Source organism: Trachypithecus francoisi, unplaced genomic scaffold (genome assembly GCF_009764315.1).
Source record: "Trachypithecus francoisi isolate TF-2019V2 unplaced genomic scaffold, Tfra_2.0 Lachesis_group11, whole genome shotgun sequence".
NCBI classification, from domain to species: Eukaryota; Metazoa; Chordata; class Mammalia; order Primates; family Cercopithecidae; genus Trachypithecus; species Trachypithecus francoisi.
In genome coordinates this window covers 114,907,961-114,927,719 of record NW_022681456.1, presented here as the reverse complement: position 1 = coordinate 114,927,719, position 19,759 = coordinate 114,907,961, and the positions used below count along the sequence as shown (strand labels likewise).

The window sequence follows — 19,759 nt, the reverse complement described above, 5'->3', positions numbered from 1 at the left end:
TGTTTTACTGTTTATTTTATATGATTGTTGAAGACAAATGAATTCCAACGTACAAAAATAATCAGAGACACAAAGACAAATGATGGCAAATATTTTGTGAATTTGGCTTCTTAACTCTTCTGTTTGATTATGAAGAGATTTCTGCCAGGACAAAAAACAAACTGATCACTTTGTATAGAGTCATTCCATTAACTTAGCAAATTTTTCAGACATTTCGGCTGACCTGGATCCAAACTACAAATTTATGGCTCTTAATCCAGTTTGCAATTAACTCCCCAAGTCTCTAATAAATAGGTGCAATTGTGTGGGATTATACTCTTTGCTTAAATTCACCTCAAAGATTTTTTTTTGATGAAGTTTTAACTCACAAATTTTTAGTTTACCATTTACCATTTATTGAGACGATATCACTCAATTTTGCATAGTATTCATACAAATTAAAACATAATGAAAAGTAGGTACTTCAACATAGCCCCTAAAGCCTCATGCAACTAAAAACAGTGGCTGATAAATTACAAAGAGAAAAATAAACCAGTTTACACTGGCACTTTGCTAATGCTGAATTTTAAGTACATATCAAAAAACACTGAAGTCAAACAAAGAAAATGTTTTACTAAATGGTTAGAAAACAAACTGAATCCCTCCAAATAGAAACAGCACCCTCCTCTCTTGCTCCTCCCCCTCCCACATATGTTACACTAAGCATTGTCTTGTCTAAACATATATAAATTGCTTGTTTAGAACTTGGAAAGAATTTAAGGCAAAAACCATGTGACTATGGGAACAGAAACTTAGTACTTCAAATTCAGGGTATCAGAAGCACGTCTTGCCACTTTCAATCCTAGTCATAGGTTCTGGAACTCTTCCTACATGATGGCTGGAGGACGATGGGATTTCTTCAGCTTCAAACCACTGGTGTTAGTTCTAGGATTTTGAGGTAAAGCAGTATGGCATTAGTAGTAGAATATGAATGACAAGTCAAATAGAATCTCTGAGGGTGGAAGATGCAGGGTGAGGTTTAAGTGGATGGTGTTAAGTAAGAATGAGGAAGGAAAGGAAAGAAGTTAAAATAGGAGTTTTTGATGGGATGTGGTTTATCTTCCCCCACCCCCACACCTTTTTGTTTCTTCTTTTATTGCTATTCCCCACAATAGTTTGGGCTGGACAAGCAATGGAAATACGGATGGTTTCAAGGGAAGGAAAATAAGACAGAACTCATGATCAAATAGCATTTTTTTCTACTTTTTCCCTCATTCTTAGCTTTGCTTCACTCATAAATGTTATTTTTTCTTTTCTTTTATGTTTTATTTCCAATATTTATTCTCTTACCCCAGGCTTGGGCAGGAGGTGGCAGAGGTGGTAATCAGTAAAAATCTAATCAAAGCACAGAGAAGACAGTCATTGTGTTGTCTTTCTTTCTCTTTAACTGCCTTTGTTTTTAGGATGAAGGATAAAGGACATCATCATTTTCTGTTCACCACTCTATCTCTTCTCTACTATTGGCTTCATAATTGTACATCCTGTTTAGACAGGAGGCAGGACTTAATTCTGGAGGTGGGGCTTGGACCCCAGACAAAAAGTAGGGATAGTTGAAATAGGGATAGGGTGGTAGCAGTTTTCCATAAGACACGTCCAACAGTGTGCCAGGTCAGTTTATCATTGCCATGGCAACACCTGGAAGTTACCACCCCTTTCCATGAGAATGACCCAACGACCTGGAAGTTACCACCCTTTTTCTAGATATTTCTGCATAATTTACCCCTTAATTTGCATGTATTTAAAAGTGGGTGTAAATATGACTGCATAACTACCTCAGAGCTGCCACTCTGGGCACACTGCCTATGGGGTAGCCTTGCTCTGCAAGGCGCAGTACCTCTGGTGCTGCTGTATGCTGCTGCTCTACACTGCTGCTTCAATCAAAGGTGCCGTCTAACACTTCCGGCTCACCCTTGAATTCTTTCCTGGGAGAAACCAAAAGCCCTCCTGGACTAAGCCCCAATTGTGGGGCTTGCCTCCCCTTTTTCACTGTCAGTCTAAGCACTGCTGCTGTCCTGCCCTGGGATTTGGAGAGGTTCTGGCATTGCTCTGACCTATAACCGTCTCACTTTTTTGTAACTCAAATAAACATTACAACCCCAAATGGCCCAGCCTAAATATTGTGTGATATTCAAAGAAACACAGTCCAGCAAACAATGTTAGTAAAATGTCACCCAGATCTTTACTTTCAGCTCTTGAAAATCACAAAAGGAGATCCTGTTCAAAATTCACAGTACCACTTTATATCCATTTTCTGTAATTTCTCTTGCTTTACCACTTTCTCTCATGCCTAGATGCTTTGAAACCCCTTTTTCCTACTTCTAAACTTTCAGTTTTCTGATATAAGTTGCCTTTAGGAGGGACTTTGTTCCTTTTCTAATTTTCTGTTTCCTTTTCATTTGTTCTATGTTCTCATTCCAGTAAACTTCTTTTTTTTTTGAGACGGAGTCTTGCTCTGTCACCCAGGCTGGAGTGCAGTGGCCAGATCTCAGCTCACTGCAAGCTCCGCCTCCCGGGTTCACGCCATTCTCCTGCCTCAGCCTCCCGAGTAGCTGGGACTACAGGCGCCGCCACCTCGCCCGGCTAGTTTTTTTTTTTTTGTATTTTTAGTAGAGACGGGGTTTCACCGTGTTAGCCAGGATGGTTTCGATCTCCTGACCTCGTGATCCGCCCGTCTCGGCCTCCCAAAGTGCTGGGATTACAGGCTTGAGCCACCGCGCCCGGCCCATTCCAGTAAACTTCTACCCTTTCTGATACAAGTCTCCCAATCTCTTAGCTGATTTTTCCCCAACCCCCAATACCCTAATATGTCTGGTAAAGCTGGCGGGGAGATTAGAATATGGGGCATGGGGTGGGGAGAAGTAAAAATGTCAGAATTTCCTTAATAGGTAGGGGAATTTAAAGATGCTTGGAGGGCTCACACATTAATATTCTTTGCCCTTGTTAGAACATCTTCAATTACCTTTCTCCTTAGTTGTCTCGCTTTTAATTACAAATATATTCATGTTCTTTTATCCCCTAAATAATCCCCACAAACATGCTTAAAACTTAACCTTTCAACCTAATCCTCAGACAACCCATAAAAATAGCTTTCTTATGCTGCCTCTACTTTCTAATCTTCCTTTTTAAAAAATAAACAAAAAAGTCCCACCAAAGCCTGGTTTCCATGCTTGGTATAGGTTACCAGTTGCTAAATTTAATGGCTTCTTTTCAGGCCTGCATTGTATGGATTTCTCTGAAGTCTTAACATTCTTTCTTGAAACTTCTGTTTCTGTCTCAACAAATTATTTTATATTTATTTTTCTTGTGACTTTTTCTTAGTCTGCTTCCTTTATATTCTTACTATGGACACATCCCAGAGGGCAATCTCAACTATTTTGTGGATAACTCTCACATCTAAAACTCCAAACTTTTTTCTACAGAGTTACCACAGGTCCCTTTGAAAGTCTAATTAGAAGCAGCAACACTTTCTCCAAGAATAAAAAAATGCCTATTCAATAAGCATATAAGGTTTTATATTCTGGGTCTCAAGCTATATGGACTCCCTGAGGTTAATCCATGGACAACCTCCTCCAGAGCTAGACAGTGCTGCGATGAACATGTCTAGCTGAATATCCTTTAGGTTCCTTCAGCTTGTCAGGTTCTTAGCCCTCCCTGTAAACTTCTCTTACTCCATCAAAACTTTATCAAGTTCCTGCCGATTTTACTTTCAACTATTGGCATCACTATCCAACAGATCATCCAAACTAAAAACCGCCAAAATAATTCAGTGTCCTTCTCTCTCCCAAGATATACCAATATGGCACCAAGTTCTGACAATTTCATGGAATCATTTCCTATGTATCTACTCTACCTGCTGTTATATTAGTTGAGCCCTCTTCACATGTTTTTTTTTACTCCAACATTTTATTCTAGATTTCTGTCACTGTAATTCATCTTCATATTGTCAACGACTCTGTGAAGCTATCTTTCTAAAGCACAAATCTAACCTAATTCCATGCCTAAATACATTTGTTGACACCTTATTGCTTCAAGCAGGGTCACAAACTCAAATGCCCTTAGAAGCCAGACAAGGAATATAAATCAGTGAAACAATGACTGGACAGGAAACAGTCCAGAGGCGGAGGATCCTAGAGGCAGCTCCCACTCAGTCCTTGTCATTTGTTGCCATATAAAAACGCATGTCCAACGTTGCCAAGTATTTTAGTTTTTCAAGAGAAGGTAACATTTAATTTTTTAAAAGTAAAATCTCTTAATTTTAAATGATTAGCTCAAATTATTTAAGGTACGATGTAAGAAAAACTGTCAAGAACTCTGAAGGATCTGACATTTTATGCTAATTGCAAACTAAAAACTTAGCCTGCTGTAGTTTCATGGGTGTTGGCAGAAGACATGAAAGGTAAAGAACTGTATTACTCATGGTAATAACAGTAGCCACTGTCAACATGTGCCCTCATTCCCTGAACCCGATTCCAACAGTGACGTGAAGGGGCTCAGGAGACAGTGAGAGCTATACACATAGTGGTTTGTAGTATAGGAGGATTACCCTGAGTTTTGGGACCTGAATATTTTATAATGGGCAGTAAGTTTGCCTGCCATCTACTCTGGAAGGAGGCACTATTTTCCAGGTCTGTTCGCTACACAAACATCTCTGCAAGGACGGTATGGGAAAACAAAGGCAGTCAGTACTTCTGCTTGTAAGATACGCAGAAACCTGAGAGACCCATAAAGAATTGTCTCTCTGCAACCAAAATGAAAACGGATTCGTAGAGCAGCTCTAACCTGTGGGATGTGAGATTGTGACCTATGGTATAGAGCTGAGGTCATCATACTATAGCCTTCATACTGGCCATTTGTTTTTGTAAATACAATTTTCTTGGCCCTGGGCCATGCCAATTCATCTGCATATACCTACGGCTGCTTTTGTGTACCATGGCAAGGTTGAATAGTTGTAACAGAGAGCAAGTTTAAAATATTTGCTATTTGACCCTTTAAGGAATAAAGACTACTTTTTCTTGACTGAACACTGGTATACAGAATATAATTTTAGCATGTTATCTAGAATACTTTAAACGTTAGAATCAACAGTTAATGAATGAATTAAGCAAATAGGTTTTGAACAGTTACTGTTTGTCAGACAGGGTACAAACAAGATAGTGATGCTGCTGTAACAATAACAACAAAAAATTCATTCCTTATTTTCTAGGGGCTCTAGGTCCAGTAAAGGACGCAGACAACAGAATAGTGAAAATAATATAGCATAAACTTTCCTATACTTGCTGTAACCACATGGATTTGTGGGAGTGCATAAGAAGGAACGTCTACACAGCCTGGGAGAGTATGGAGGCTTCCTAAAAGAGAGTCTTCAAAGATGAAGATGTATTCCCTAGATACAGAAAAAGGTAAGGACATTCTACATACAGAAAACAGAGGGTGCAAAACTTGGAGGTTGGGGAAGGAAGACAACATTGGGCCAATGTGTTTGGTAGAGAGACACCATTAGGTACAAGAAAGGGCAGTGTGTATGTGGTGGGGAGGAGAAATGGGTGAAATGAGTAGGGGCAAGTTCATCAAAGGCTTTGAATGTCTTGCTGAGGAGTTTGTTCTAAAATGATGAGAACTTTAAGGTAAGAATTGTGTGGCATTTTTGGAAGTTAGTGAGGCTGAAGAGAAAAAATAAAAAAGCCAGTTTGGATGTGGTTGCACTGACTCAGATATAAAATAATTAACACCAGAAGGAAGCAGTAGGGAATGAAGAGGAGGAATGTATTAGTTTGTTCTCACACTGTCATAAAGAACTACCTGAGACTGGGTAATTTATGAAGTAAAGAGGTTTAATGGATTCACAGTTCTGCAGGCTGTACAGGAAACATAGCTGGGAGGCCTTACCATTATGGCAGAAGGTGAAGGGGAGGCAAGAACATCTTTACATAGGTGTAGGAGAGAGAGAGGGAGAAGGGGAAAGTGCTACACTTTCAAACAACCAGATCTCGTGAGAGCTCACTATCACGAGAACAACAGGGAGGAAATCTGCCCCCACGATTCAGTCACCTCCCATTAGCCCCCTCCTCCAACATTAGGGATTCCAATTCAACATGATGTTTGGGTGGGCACACAGAGCCAAACCATATCAAGGAATGAGCAATAGGAAAGAAGAGGAGATGGGATTAGGTATTCACATTCTTTCATGTGCCCTCTGCTCCAGCCACATCAAATTATGTACCTTTCCTTTACTTCAGCATGCTTTTTCATATGTGTGTGTGCACACATGTGTGTATTCTTTTCTGAGGTGAGGAAGAGGGGATCTTTTTATGTACTTAGGGTTTCAGTGCTTACCAGATTATAAGCAACCTGAAGGCAGGAACCATGCCTTGATTATCTTTATACTCCTAAAACCCTATGATGAGCTCGGTACTAAATAGAGGTTTAGTACATTGCTGGTGAATCAATGAATCAATGAATGCACAAGTGCAACTTCACCTTCTTTCCCACTCATTCATTAGAACTCAGCTCAAAAAGAACTCCTCTTTATAAAGCTGAATTCCCTTTCTTTACTCTTGTTACTTTCCTCAGAGTACTGTGTTCCCAGAGAAGCTTGCATTATTACATGAAATCAAACTGAATAGCGATGGTCTCTGTCAGCCCCAGGAGAATTTTAGAACCCACAGGGGAAGTCTTATTCTTTATCCTATCTCTAGTGCCTGGTGCAGTACAGACAGTTTATAGCTGCTGCCTAATAAATGTTAGTAAAATGAACATGTACTTACACCTTACCAGGTTTATCTCTGATGAATCAATCATCTTTCTAAACAATTCAGACTGACTATTCATCATTCCATTTGGTAATCCAGTCCATGATCTGATCTTCAACTTTGATATATTTTTAGCCTTACAACAGTTTAATTGCTGGACTGTGCAGAGATGGTCACAGTCTCACTCTTTTTTGTGCCTGATCAAATGAGTGTATGTTTAATGTAGTGAAAACTTCAGACAACTTGGGTGGTATCATGATGGCTAAGAACCATAAAAACAAAGAAGAGTATAAGCAGTTGCTTGCCTGTGTTCTAATTGTATAGGCACTGTTTCAGCTTACCATCTGCAAAACTAGAATGATATTAAGTTTATCCCGAGTGTAAAGTATGAATAGTAGGTGGTTAGGGGGTATTTTGGACTTACAGTATCCTTTGCCAGCAGTGGTTTGAAGATTCTTGATGCTGCTGCTATGTGCTTTTATCCCCTCTGAGAGCACTCCATTTGCCTCATTAACCATAGGACTTGAATTAATATGAATTATTGAAGCTATTTCTTGTTGTCTGCTTTTTAGAAAGCATTTGGCTAAACATCACTGTTCTTTTCATAGGAAATGTTGATTAACCCTTTAGCATAATTGTTTAAAATAAGGAAAACATAATATTGCCAGTTTCTTTCAATGTCTTAAGACAGTGTTAATAATGAAATATAACGTAGTTAATTATCATGACCCTGCCTCCCACTTCCATGGGGAGGAAAGAAGTGCTATGAATATATAAGCAATAGAATTTCAGTGGATTACTATATTGTCTTCTTCCTTTATATCTACCTTTTGCACATCTCTTCTACTATTATCACACTTACAATGTCGCCATCAATCTTGGATTTTCATAGTGTTTAACATTAAAAAGAAACCACTGCACAGTCTTAGACATTCAGCTTCAAGAAGAGTTTAGTAAACACTATAGCTTTAGTCATGCACAACTAGAGAACTAGAAGACTAAAGAGTGCCTTTAGGTATCGTTTAAGATAGATGTGTAAACTGGGTGGACCCCAAATGACAATTGTAATCAAGATTCATAAGTTCAGAGTGGACAAACCAGACAGATGGTGGACCTTACAAACCAATTCTGAAGTGTATTTATCCATGTCTGAGTGTGCTGTCATTACACATCTGTTTATAGGAGCATGTAGTCTTCTGGAGTCAGTTGTGTCGACTATGTTGGTTTCTCATGCCTGAAATAATCTTTAGGGGAACAAGGATGAAAGTCACTTCTCTAGGGTATGTAGCCTTTTTCTAGATTTCTCAGTGTGGATGCATTTAGGTAGGAGTGACTCAGAGCTTTGTGTCCAAACCTGATCACAAGGAGATAGTATAATGAAATTAATCCTGACTCAAATTATTATCTGCCTAGACTTCAGACAAACTAATGTAGCTCTCTTGATCCTTGATTTCCCCAACTATACCAGATGAAATTTTTAAAGAATTAAATAGGGTATTCTATGTAAAAGAGTTAAAACAGTGCTGGCATAGAGTAAGTCCTTAGTAAATTTTAGTTATTATTTTCTCATACAAACCTTAAAAGGAAGCTCAGATAATCCTGGCTTCTTCTTGCTGACTTGTATATAGTGCAGTTGGGAAGACTCTGGCAGATGGCAGTGGCTCCCTGAGTCTTCCAGAATTTCCTGCTGTAGTCTGTAGGCATGACAGAAGATATGACCTTACTGAGACGTTAAAGGGAGGAGGTGGGGAAGAAGGGAAAGGAAGAAGGGAAAGAGAGAGAACCAAAGAAATGAAGGTGAGAAAGAAGAAATGAAAGGAGAAAAAAATAGAGGAGGAAAGAAATACCTTTTCCTCACAAACCTTGACAGTCTGTTATGAAGACAGCATTTGCTAATTAGCAAACTGTTTTAAAATTTGTACAAAAATAGTTATGGATGAAACAGAAAGCTATGCCTTAACACATTGTAATATTGAGTCATGTTTGTCTTTATTTCAGTGGATTCAACAGTTGGTATTGCCACCCATCACCTTATCAGTATGCAAAGCTTGGTTTTCCATTTTGAATCTGTATTTTTAAAATTTACATTAAACATTTCCCTGTGAATAGTATAAATTTCTCATGTTATGGTTGATGATAACTTTGCTTAATACTGAAACCATAGTTTTTCTCTAACACGGTAAACTCTTTTTATGTCTTACTACACTCAAACAATGACAATTATACTAGAGCTGAAGATAAAGGTAAGTCGTGGGTGCTTCTTCCTGGTTCTAAGAATGACTTAGTCAGGAAAGTTAATGACTGATATTTGGCTATGGAATAATTTAGAAGGGAAAGGCAACTGTGAGGCAAAAGTTATACTATTTTGTCTTAGCTTTGAATAAATAAATACTAAAATTCTATCTATAAAAGATAGGCCTAGTTGTATTTTACAAATGCCATGTTTGTATAGCATCTCATGGATATAAGTTTACATTCAAAGTTAATAGGATTTTAAAATTGTTTCCATTTTTTAAGTCTTTTAGCAATTATCACAGCCGAGCTGAAAGTGTTAGGCAATGTTAAAGTAGGCACTGAGAAGACACTTTTTTATTCCTCCTGATAGTCATTGATATAATTAACTGCCAGCAGCAAAGTTAGATATATATTCCATGGCCTTGAATTTGAGTCTAGCTAACTGGCCCCTGTGGGGCTAATGCCCATGACTTTGGCCTTTTTTACTATACTTGATAGTACAGAAACATAGATTCATTTGGCTCCTGAAGGATTAGAGCTTTCTCCGTCTAGCCTCCTCTTCGATACCTGTGCTGAATTTTTTCTTTTTTCACTTTCAAGGAGCTAAATTTGGCAATAATTGGTGAGTGCTGATTCTTAAACTTAAAAAAAGTCGTATTGGCAATATTTTTTTTTCTCTCTAGTCACAAAATAATAAAAACACCAAAGAGAAAAATGGAAATGTCTTTTTTTCTTTTTTCACTTTCAAGGAGCTAAATTTGGCAATAATTGGTGAGTGCTGATTCTTAAACTTAAAAAAAGTCATATTGGCAATATTTTTTTTTTCTCTCTAGTCACAAAATAATAAAAACACCAAAGAGAAAAATGGAAATGTCCTAGCATTCCTAGAAGACATTGTTCTTTATGCTCCCTTTAGGCTAAGAAAGGAGGTGCTATTTCTTCTTCTTTGTTCTTAAAGAAGGGAGAGAATGCAAAGAATATTAGATCAGGAAAATGTTCTACTTTTTCAGACTTATTAATATGCCCTTCCCACCAGTATCAGCCCCTCTCTTCTTTTCTTTTCTTCCCCCCTTCTCTCACTAGCAACAATTTCCTGAGGACACAGAGTCTGATAGTGCAAATAGGGTCACATTTGGAGACAGTTTGGTGATATATGCTAATATCCACTCTGGACTAGCTGAGATCACCAATTTCATTTCTCTTGTTATCTATACCCTATGAACTGCAGCCTTCAGGGCAAAATGTATTTAACCTGCAACGATAGATTGCCCAGAAGCCATTCAGTGTTTATGTCAGTCTATATTATTATTTAGAAACAATTAGAGCTAGTTGGATTCCAAGAATTTTCTTGAGTTTCAGGTCAAAGTTTATTTTTTAAAAAAGAGAGAATAATCTACAACTTTATCAGCATGCAGCTAAAATAACAACTATAATTTTAGATTGCTAGCTCTTTTTTCCTCTGGCTGCATTTATCCCCTGCTGCCAAAAGGTATGCACGGACATATACACTGAGAGCCCATAGGGTAAAGGATGTGGGTATGGATGGTGGGAAAGATTTGTAAGAGATTTGTACTTGGTAGCAGTAAAAAAATTCCAATAAATATTGTTTTCATAGGACAATCTCATCTCTGGGGAACAACAGGTATTTAATTAAAATAAAAACACCCATTGATTGAATAACAAAATTTTTAGATAATCACAATTCTGACATGTTGCGAAATTAGAAAATATAGTAATGCTCTCATTTGGTACCAATGGCATTGACTCCCATTGAATTTTTTACTCACTGTGATATGTATTACCAATAAAACAATGTAAAAACAACTGCAAACATAATTTTAAATGATTACAAATGTTGATTATGTTACATTATTTTTCACTTTACAATGATTTCTTTTCATCCCTAAAAATAAATACTTGAAAATAGCATATCTTTATATAGACGTCACAGACAAAACATAAAATCTGTTCAAGTCAGGTACCTTAATATGGACTGGGGTAAACAGAAACCATGCCCATCATCAGTGCGCTTTTTCAAAAGGCTAGTCTATTACACAAATAAAACAATTACTTGCCAATGAGGGCAATTTGCATGTAGCAGTGAGTTGTAGTATCTCTGTTTTCATTAGGCTGTTTTCGAAGAAGTGAGTTGAAATTCATCTGAGTTATGTATATAATGACACATTAAAATAATATGCTTGCGATAATCTCATGAGAATCAAGGGTTAGCCATTCAGCCATGTGGCCTGACAGCCAGGACTCAGAGGGGAATGGAGTTTAGTAACTAGATACATCCCCAACCGTCTCTAGGGACCTCAGAGTAAGTGGTAACTAATCTATTTTTCCTCCCAGGCTACAAACAAAGATTAAAATTCTGCATATTTGCTTCTCTAGTTATCATTATCAAATAAATCATTCTTTCATGTGTATATATACAGATATACATGTATATAAACATACATCTAACTTAATCCACTGCCTACTAATAGCTTCGATTTCTTCATCTTACTCAGTTTCCGCTTCTTCATAACTTCAGCTTTTCATGAACTCTCTGGAATTCTCCCATAACTTATTTCCTGTTTCGGCTCTCCCTGCTCACTCTGGTTCTACCCACATTTCCCGTTATAAATTCCTTAAAAAAGAGAATTTATGCTTGCCCTCTGCTCCGTCCTGCGGCTGCCCACTGCCCTCCTACCGTCCACCATGGTCCCTCTGCGATCCAGGCGCGTCCTCTCCGGGATCGCCGCCGCCTTCCACCCGGGCTCCCCGCTGCGGCCCCTGCCAGAGCCAGCGCCTGGTGGACCCATGTGGAGATGGGATCAGATTCTGCGAGTCACCAGATCAGATTCTGCGAGTCACCGAAGCCTTTAAGAGGGACATCAATAGCAAAAAGATGAATCCGGCAGTTAGTGCCTACCGGGACCACAACTGAAAGCTTTACGTGCTGCCTCGCGTCCACAAGGCAGAGGCCCAGATTGCGGTCAAAAATTTGGACAAGGAATACTTCCCCATTGGGGCGCTGGCTGCATTCTGCAAGGCATCTGCAGAAGTAGCCTTGGGCGAGAGCAGCGAAGCCTTGAAAAGTGGCCGGTTTGTCACTGTGCAGACCATTTCTGGAACTGGTGCCTTAAGGACCACTGCCAGTTTTCTGCAAAGATTTCTTAAGTTCAGCCGAGATGTCTTTCTGCCCAAACCGGCCTGGGGAAATCACACAGCCATCTTCGGGGATACTGGCATGTAGCGACAAGGTTATCAGTATCATGACTCCAAGACTTGTGGTTTTCACTTCACAGGCACCGTGGAGCACATTTCAAAAATACCAGAGCAAAAGTCTTCTTCTTCTGCATACCTGCACCCATAATCCCACGGGAATGGACCCTGGTCCCAAGCAGTGGAAGGAAATAGCAACAGTGGTGAAGAAAAAAAATCTCTTTGCACTCTTCGACATGGCCTACCAAGGCTTTGCCAGTGGCGATGGTTACAAGGATGCCTGGGCTGTGCGCCACTTCATCGAACAGGGCATTAAAGTTTGTCTCTGCCAATCATACGCCAAGAACATGGGCTTATACAGTGAGGGTGTGGCAAGCTTCACTGCGATTTGCAAAGACGCGGATGAAGCCAAGCGGGTAGAGTCACAGTTGAAGATCTTGATCCTCCCATGTATTCCAACCCTCCCCTCCGTGGGACCCGTTTGTTTCTACCATTCGGAACACTCCAGATTTGCGAAAACAATGGTTGCAAGAAGTTAACTGCAAGGCCGACCGCATCATTAGCATGCGAACTCAGCTGGCCTCCAGCCTCAAGAAGGAGGGTTCCGCCCACAATTGGCCACACATCACTGACCAAATTGACATGTTTTGTTTCACAGGGCTAACGCCTGTGCAGGTGGAGCGGCTGACCAAGGACTCCTCCATCTACGTGGTAAAGGACGGCCGCATGTCTGTGGCAGGGGTCACCTCCAGCAGCGTGGGCTACCTTGTCCATGCCGTTCACCGGGTCACCAAGTAATGTCCCTGGTGCAAGAAAACAGAGACCACCTTTCTGTCTTCAGCCTCTGCTGTTGGGAGCTTCACACAGGAAGAAAGAGGGTGGATGGTGGTGAGTGGCTTGTTTCTTTCAACTACAGTGTGTAACACTCAGCGACCGAATGTTTCTCAGAAAAGGACATGTAGTGACATCAGAGGCATCCGTGGCTGGCGTCTGGAACGTTGTGGCTCTAAACCAAACTCTCCCCTGTCCTTTTAATCCAACCTTTCTCCAAGAGTTTACATGTGCAAGGAAGTCATCACACCATGAAACCTGTCCATTATGCCATTGCAATATTTCAGAAACTGTAACTGATGTGTCATACAGTGTTGGGTTCCTCTTGAGAAATAGCACACGTTAGAGGATTTGAGAGAAGACCTAGTTGTGTCATGAACGGTTGGCTTCATGTCCGTCCTCCCATCGTGGAGCAGCCTTATCAACAGACCATACTGCAGAAATTTATGTTTATGAAAACCAATGAGTCTGCTGCCACTACAGCAAGGAAAACATGCAGATTCCTGCCTTATTTAAGAAAACTAAAAGGCTCCCTTTTCTTCTTTGCCATTGCTGTTCTTGTCCTTACGCACAAAGCGTTTTAACCAATGTAAATTTTTATCCCATTCTACTGTGTGATTGACCAACAACCCTATCCTATAGGGATTTATTTAACAATAAAGAGGCTGAGCACAGTGGCTCTTAACTGTAATCCCAGCACTTTGGGTGGGTCACTTGAGGTCAGAAGTTTGAGACTAGCCTGGCCAACATGGTGAAGCCCTGTCTCTACTAAAAATTAGCCAGGCATAGTAGCGGGAGCCTATAATCCCAGCTACTCGGGAGGCTGAAGCAGGAGATTCGCTTGAACTGGGGAGGCATAGGGTGCAGTGAGTCCAGATTGTGCTATTGCACTCCATCCTGGGCAATAAGAGTGAAACTCCATTTCAGAAAAAAAAGAGCATAACTTTCTGCTGATCCCATACCCTCACCCTCCTTGGCAAAGAATAATGGAGAGTAGGTAACCGCACTTGATCTCAGCATCCTCTTCGATGATTGCGTAATTTCCTCCTGTTGGGATGTCATCTCTGCCCACTTGGACCTCCTCCCTTTGTTGAATGTGGTTGTGCATTCGCTCATCTCACATCATGAGTCAGGCGCACAGGCAAGTACCAAGAAAGAGGATATTCTAGGCTTTGTGTGCTACCAGCTGGGCTCAGGCTCCACCCGTTGGAAAGAACCACCATCTGCTCTAATTATGTAGACTTATTGCAGCCTGCTTTCTCTGTTACAATAAAATTACTGTAAACTGCGCCCCCTCCCTCGCCCCACGCCCTGCAAAGAAAGAGAATTTTATTTATTCATTTTTTAATGTCAGGCCTTAGCATCGGTTCCTAACCAGACTTGGGTGGTATGCCCATGCTGACTCAGTCAGTTCTGGTTTACGAGGTCTGTATTGTGCCACCTCTTTAACATGAGCTGTAGGTCAGGGCACTTCACACAAAAGAGTCTGACATGTCTGGTACATCCTGCCTCAAGCTATTGTCGCTTTAACCCACGGTGTTTTCTGAATTAGTCTTTCCAGTAGGTTATCTAAGGACAGTAATATCTAGTCATTATTAGCCCAACAGCCGCCAAACAGCCCCAACATTGATTTTGTCAAATATGTTGATTATGCAGTCACCTGGCAAGGACCTGAGAGAACAGGTAACGTTGGCAAGATTTTATGGAACGGAAATTCAACTGGGCATCAGAAGACCTGGATATTAGCTCTCTGTGGCCATGAATTAGGTCTCAAATTGGGCAAGTTGCTCAGTCTTTCAGACTTTCCATTCTACATCTGAAAGTTGGGGAGATCAGCTGTACAATTTATAAGGTGGTTCCCAGTCTGAAATTCTGTGGGTCCACATCTTGAGTCTTGAGGTCAGAATATATTTAGACTATGAAGAAGGCAATGAGCCTCTCAGGAGCTTCTAGTTGATAAAAGATCAGAATGAGGGCACTGCTTTTTTTAAAGGAAGAATATCTATCAGAAATGACTTCCCTGAGCTAATATGTACTTGTGAGTCTAAGATGGGTTATGGCAAACCCACTGACTGTAGTCCACATAACAAAATAGTTGGGGCAGGGCTAAGACAATCGAAGTCTGAGAGAAATAGATAGCACAGGAAGGAAGGAAGTCAATCTGTCAAATACTTTCAGAGATGACTTAACTTACAATTAGTCAGTGTGCCTGTTCTCTGATAGTCAGGAATGTCAACACTCACTTAATACATTATTTGATTTAGCTCTACGTTTTCTTATTCCAGCTGCTGACAGTTTTCAGTGGCTACAGTGAGCTGAACCCCCAAGAATCTAGACATGAATGAAATTGGAGTTACATTAAAAAATCAATATGCAACCTGAGAAGAGATATGCAAAGTCATTGGAAGGAAGCTGACTGGCTCCCAGGCCAGCAAACTTCACAGTCATCTGACTGAATATATGAGATCTAATGAAAGACTCTCTTAGAAGGCAGGTGCTATGATTTGAATGTGTCCTTCCAAGTTCATGTGTTGAAAACTTAACTCCCAAAGCAATAGTGTCAAGAGGTGAAACCTTTAAAAGGTGATTAAGTCATAAGGCCTCTCCCCTTATGAATAGAATAATGCTGTTGCCACAGGAGTGAATTTGTTATAAAAGTAAGTTTGGCTTCCTCTTGTTCTTTCTTTTGCCATGTGTTTCCTCCTGCCATGTTATGACACAGCAAGAAGGCCCTTAGTAGATGAGGATCTTGGACTTGCCAGCCTCCAAAATCATGAGCCAAATAAAATTTTATTGTTTGTAAATTACCCAGTCTGTGCTATTTTACTATAGCAGCACAAAACAGAGACAGCAGGTATCAGTAATATTTTATTATAGTAGCACAAAATGAACCAAGACAGCAGGTAAGCTAATCATGGAACAATGGCCATGACAGAGTGTTGCAAGCCAGCTTGGCTCGTGCTCATCTAAGCACTGTTCACAGGGAAGACAGTTTTAGCCAATGGTCTTCTGCTATTCCAGATTCATTAACAAAGTAGCAATAATTGCCAGTGGTGGTAGCAAGTGGACTTTGAGGGTTTTGGATTCTGATAATTTCTTATTGGAGATTAGTATATGGATATTCTAGTTATATTAATACATAGATCCCTAAGTCCTTGATTAACGTATGTTTAGCCTTAAAGAGATGCATTGTCATTTGATGTGATAAAACAATCAAATGTTGTTCTTCAAATCCAAGGACCAGATACTAGGCAGTGATACATTCACCGAAGTGATGGTGGTCACACTGAAGTCTTCAACCTGGAAGAATGTCAGTAAATACAGACAGTCTTCCTATGGTGACCACAATGCGTCCATGTGCCTTCAGGTTGTTCTTATGCTTAATTAAAAAAAAAAATATTTACACATTTGCCCTCAGAGTAAAATCCCAACTCCTGACATGGCCTTATTCACTGCTACCTCATCTTCTCCAACTCTGCTCTTCAGTGACATCACTCAAGCCACACTTCCTCTCTTCCTGTGCTGCTAACTTGTCAAGGTTGTCTCTGCCTTCGAGTCTCTCCACTCACCCTTCTCTTTGCCTGGAAATTTCTTTTCCTGATATGTATGTGGCTTATTCCTGTTCAGCATTCAGGCCTTAATTAAAAATAATGATAGAAGGCGTCTGTGACAATCCTATCTAATATAGTTCTCCTATCTCTACTTCATTCTATTTCATTTATATTTGAAAAGTTTTATTTATTATAGCTAACAGTAGTCAAAATGATTGCACTTATTTGCTCCCTCTTTAAAAAAAAATGTTTTCCTCACTAAAATATTTATTCTGTGACAGTAGGACCTTGCCTGTTACACCCATTGCTATATTCTTAGCAAACAGGAGACTATCTGAAACATACAGAAAGCTCAATCAGTGTCCTTTAAATGAACATAACAGATTTTTACTCTGGCCATTATCCGATCAGCTTAAGCTTCCCATATATATTAGAGAACACTTATTGGTTTTGTTTTGGTCAGATGGTAGCATTCCCATGGGGCTCAGAGAAAGACCCTGATTTTTAGAACAAAACTAAGTGGTTTAGGTTGTGGTCCTCTCCAGAACCTTAGCCCTAAGCGAATAGACATTTAGCGTTACAGAAGATGTATTTCCTACTTGGAGGCCTGAAGACATTATCAGCTATACTGATAATATCAGAAGCAGAACTAAATAGGGAATTCTTTCATATGCTTCTAATTGGGTAGATAAGTTGTGTATGATTTATACAATGTGATTCAAGGTAAACTTTTCTAATTCTAGTGTCACTCTGTGTTTCAGGGATTGAGAAGACAGTGTGCCCTACTAGAAAGAGCTCAGACTCTGGAACCAGTAGAGCTGGGTTTGCATTCCACTTTATTGCTTACTAGACTTGTGTCCATAGACAAGCCCTTCCAACACTTGAGTCCCAGTCTTCTCATCGGTAAAGTGGCACTAGTAATATTTTCCAGGGTGGCCACAAAGCATGTAAATATTATACATAAAATACTTGGCATGTCATAGACACTTATTGAGTTGTAACTGCCGTTTTTATGAAGATGTCACATCCTATGTTGTTGTTGTGTTTTCATATTTTATTTTTTATCTGGCTGCAAGCTCTAGAAACTACTTCTGGGAACATCAAGTTATGGGTCATGGAAAGATGGCTATCTTGAGAGAAGAAAAGTATGAAACTCATACCATTGTTGAGTATCATCTGAACTGGCAGTGGCTTCAGGATAGCAGTGGGAACTATGGTAGCTGGCATTCAAGTATATGCACTAGAGGACTCCAACATTCACATTGTCCAGTTGCTCTCCAAGCAGATATTTTCTTCTCCTTTTACTACTTGCTTAGTCTCTCTATATATTGTGTATATCTTTTTATTACTTCACGCCTTTTGGTAACAAATAGACTATTTTTTTTTTACAGTTTCAACTGACTATAACTCTATGTCTCCATAACTCGTCCTTTCTCATTATGACCCATCCTCTGCTTCATAACTCTTGAGTCATATGTTCCGCTTCTACATTCTACTAACTGCCTGGTTCTTGGTTTGTTTCAGTACCTAGTTCTGAAGAGGGTCTCATATTGGTCTTCTTCAAATTTTATGATCAAACCATGGCATCATTCTCTAGGTAGCCAGATATTAGTTTGACCCACTTGAAATCAACATCAGTTTTATGTGGTACAATCAGATACATGTTGCCTCTGGTGAGGAACAGTTGCTGGAGCCAAGAGTAAGCTGGTGCCATTTAATAAGCAAATAAACAACAATAAAAGAAAGAGTTCTATTTCACGCCATTTAGAACCAGTTGTGGCTGGGGTGGGCATTGGATTGGCTTTTTGGCAAAATGGTTAATCATCTTTATTGCCTGAAATTTTTGACCCAGACATTTTAGACTTAAAATAAACACTTCATTGAGTATAACCCTTTCACTTTAGAAATAAGGAAGCCAGACCTCAGACAGATAAGTCCCATGTGACACGTGAGCAATTAAAAGTTGGAAAACTAAATTGGTGAAAGAATGTTATAAATAAATTGTTTTATTTGTGTCCAAAAGTCTGAGTGTACAAAAAAGACTAAGAGACGGACTATTCTATCAGAAATATCACAATCTAATCAGGAAGGAAAGATTCATTTTAATGTAATAAATGTTATAATAACTGTATGCACAGGGTGAGGCAGCCTAATGATGGAGTTCAGGGGAGACTCAGGGCAGTTTTTCAAGAAGAGCAGATGTGTGGACTGAGACCTAAAGAGCTGAGTCAGTGTTGGGAAGCAGCTATGACTGTGAAGCGTGTTCCAGAGTGAGAATGGGGAAGATGTGTGTGTGGTACGTGGTGTGGGAAACAGTAGGGAGGCTGGGCCACAGGTTTTCCCTGAGAAATGTCCATGTCTCTCTCTCCTCCCCTCCCTATCCTCTGCCTTCTCCTCTCCCTCATCTCTATTATGTTCACCTCCAGCAACTCTTAAAATAAATTTGCATTCTATCTTCTGATCCAAATAGCACCGTGAAAAGGTTGTTTAAGAGCATTTAGAGTGTTGGAAGGAAACCATTTGGAATTTGAAATTTATCATAATTACATCGTGAGTTGTAAGATGCCTGTTTCATTTGGGGTGCCCAATAAAACTTCTTCCTTACCCCCTCTTCTTAAGGAGGCTGTCATTTCCTTGGTGAAGGTCACTTTAAATGGTATGCAGGTCTTTTCAGGTGTTTGCAATCCAGCGAGTGTTGTCATTTTTGCACTTAATAAGCACACTTTCAATTCCTTCATCCAGTCATGATGCCCTATACTATACCACCCAATACATCCTCCTCCCCCAGGATGACAGCAGGCAATTGATTACCGCTTTTTGGGTACTCCCCTTTAGCTAGTTATGGGCCACCTTCTTCAGTATGGTTCTGATCACGTATTCTTAATACAGCTGCTTTATTTTTCCCTGTATGAGTGACTGAGGTTCTAAGAAATGATTCATGTGAGGAAAATCAGTAGACTGTCTTGTCAGAATAGCCATACCACCAATAGAAATCCAGAAAGACCTTTGCCCTTTCCAAAAATGCAATTATAAAAGTACAATGTTTGAACTTTCTACATAACAAAACCAAAAATGACCATTTATTGAAAAAGCAAGAATTTCACATAGGCATTTACATTTTCCACTTCCTCCTCATGTTATGGA

General features: G+C 39.8%; 1 long non-coding RNA gene and 1 pseudogene across 1 annotated transcript; one reads left to right on the top strand and one right to left on the bottom strand.

The window, feature by feature from the left end:
• Positions 1–631: 631 nt before the first annotated feature.
• Positions 632–18,050, bottom strand: LOC117090441. Its single transcript, XR_004440009.1, has 3 exons — positions 17,776–18,050; positions 8,365–8,482; positions 632–924 (listed from the first exon to the last, which is right to left on the bottom strand). It is a non-coding gene; the product is annotated as an uncharacterized LOC117090441 (long non-coding RNA).
• Positions 11,822–13,031, top strand: LOC117090440 (annotated as a pseudogene).
• Positions 18,051–19,759: the final 1,709 nt, after the last annotated feature.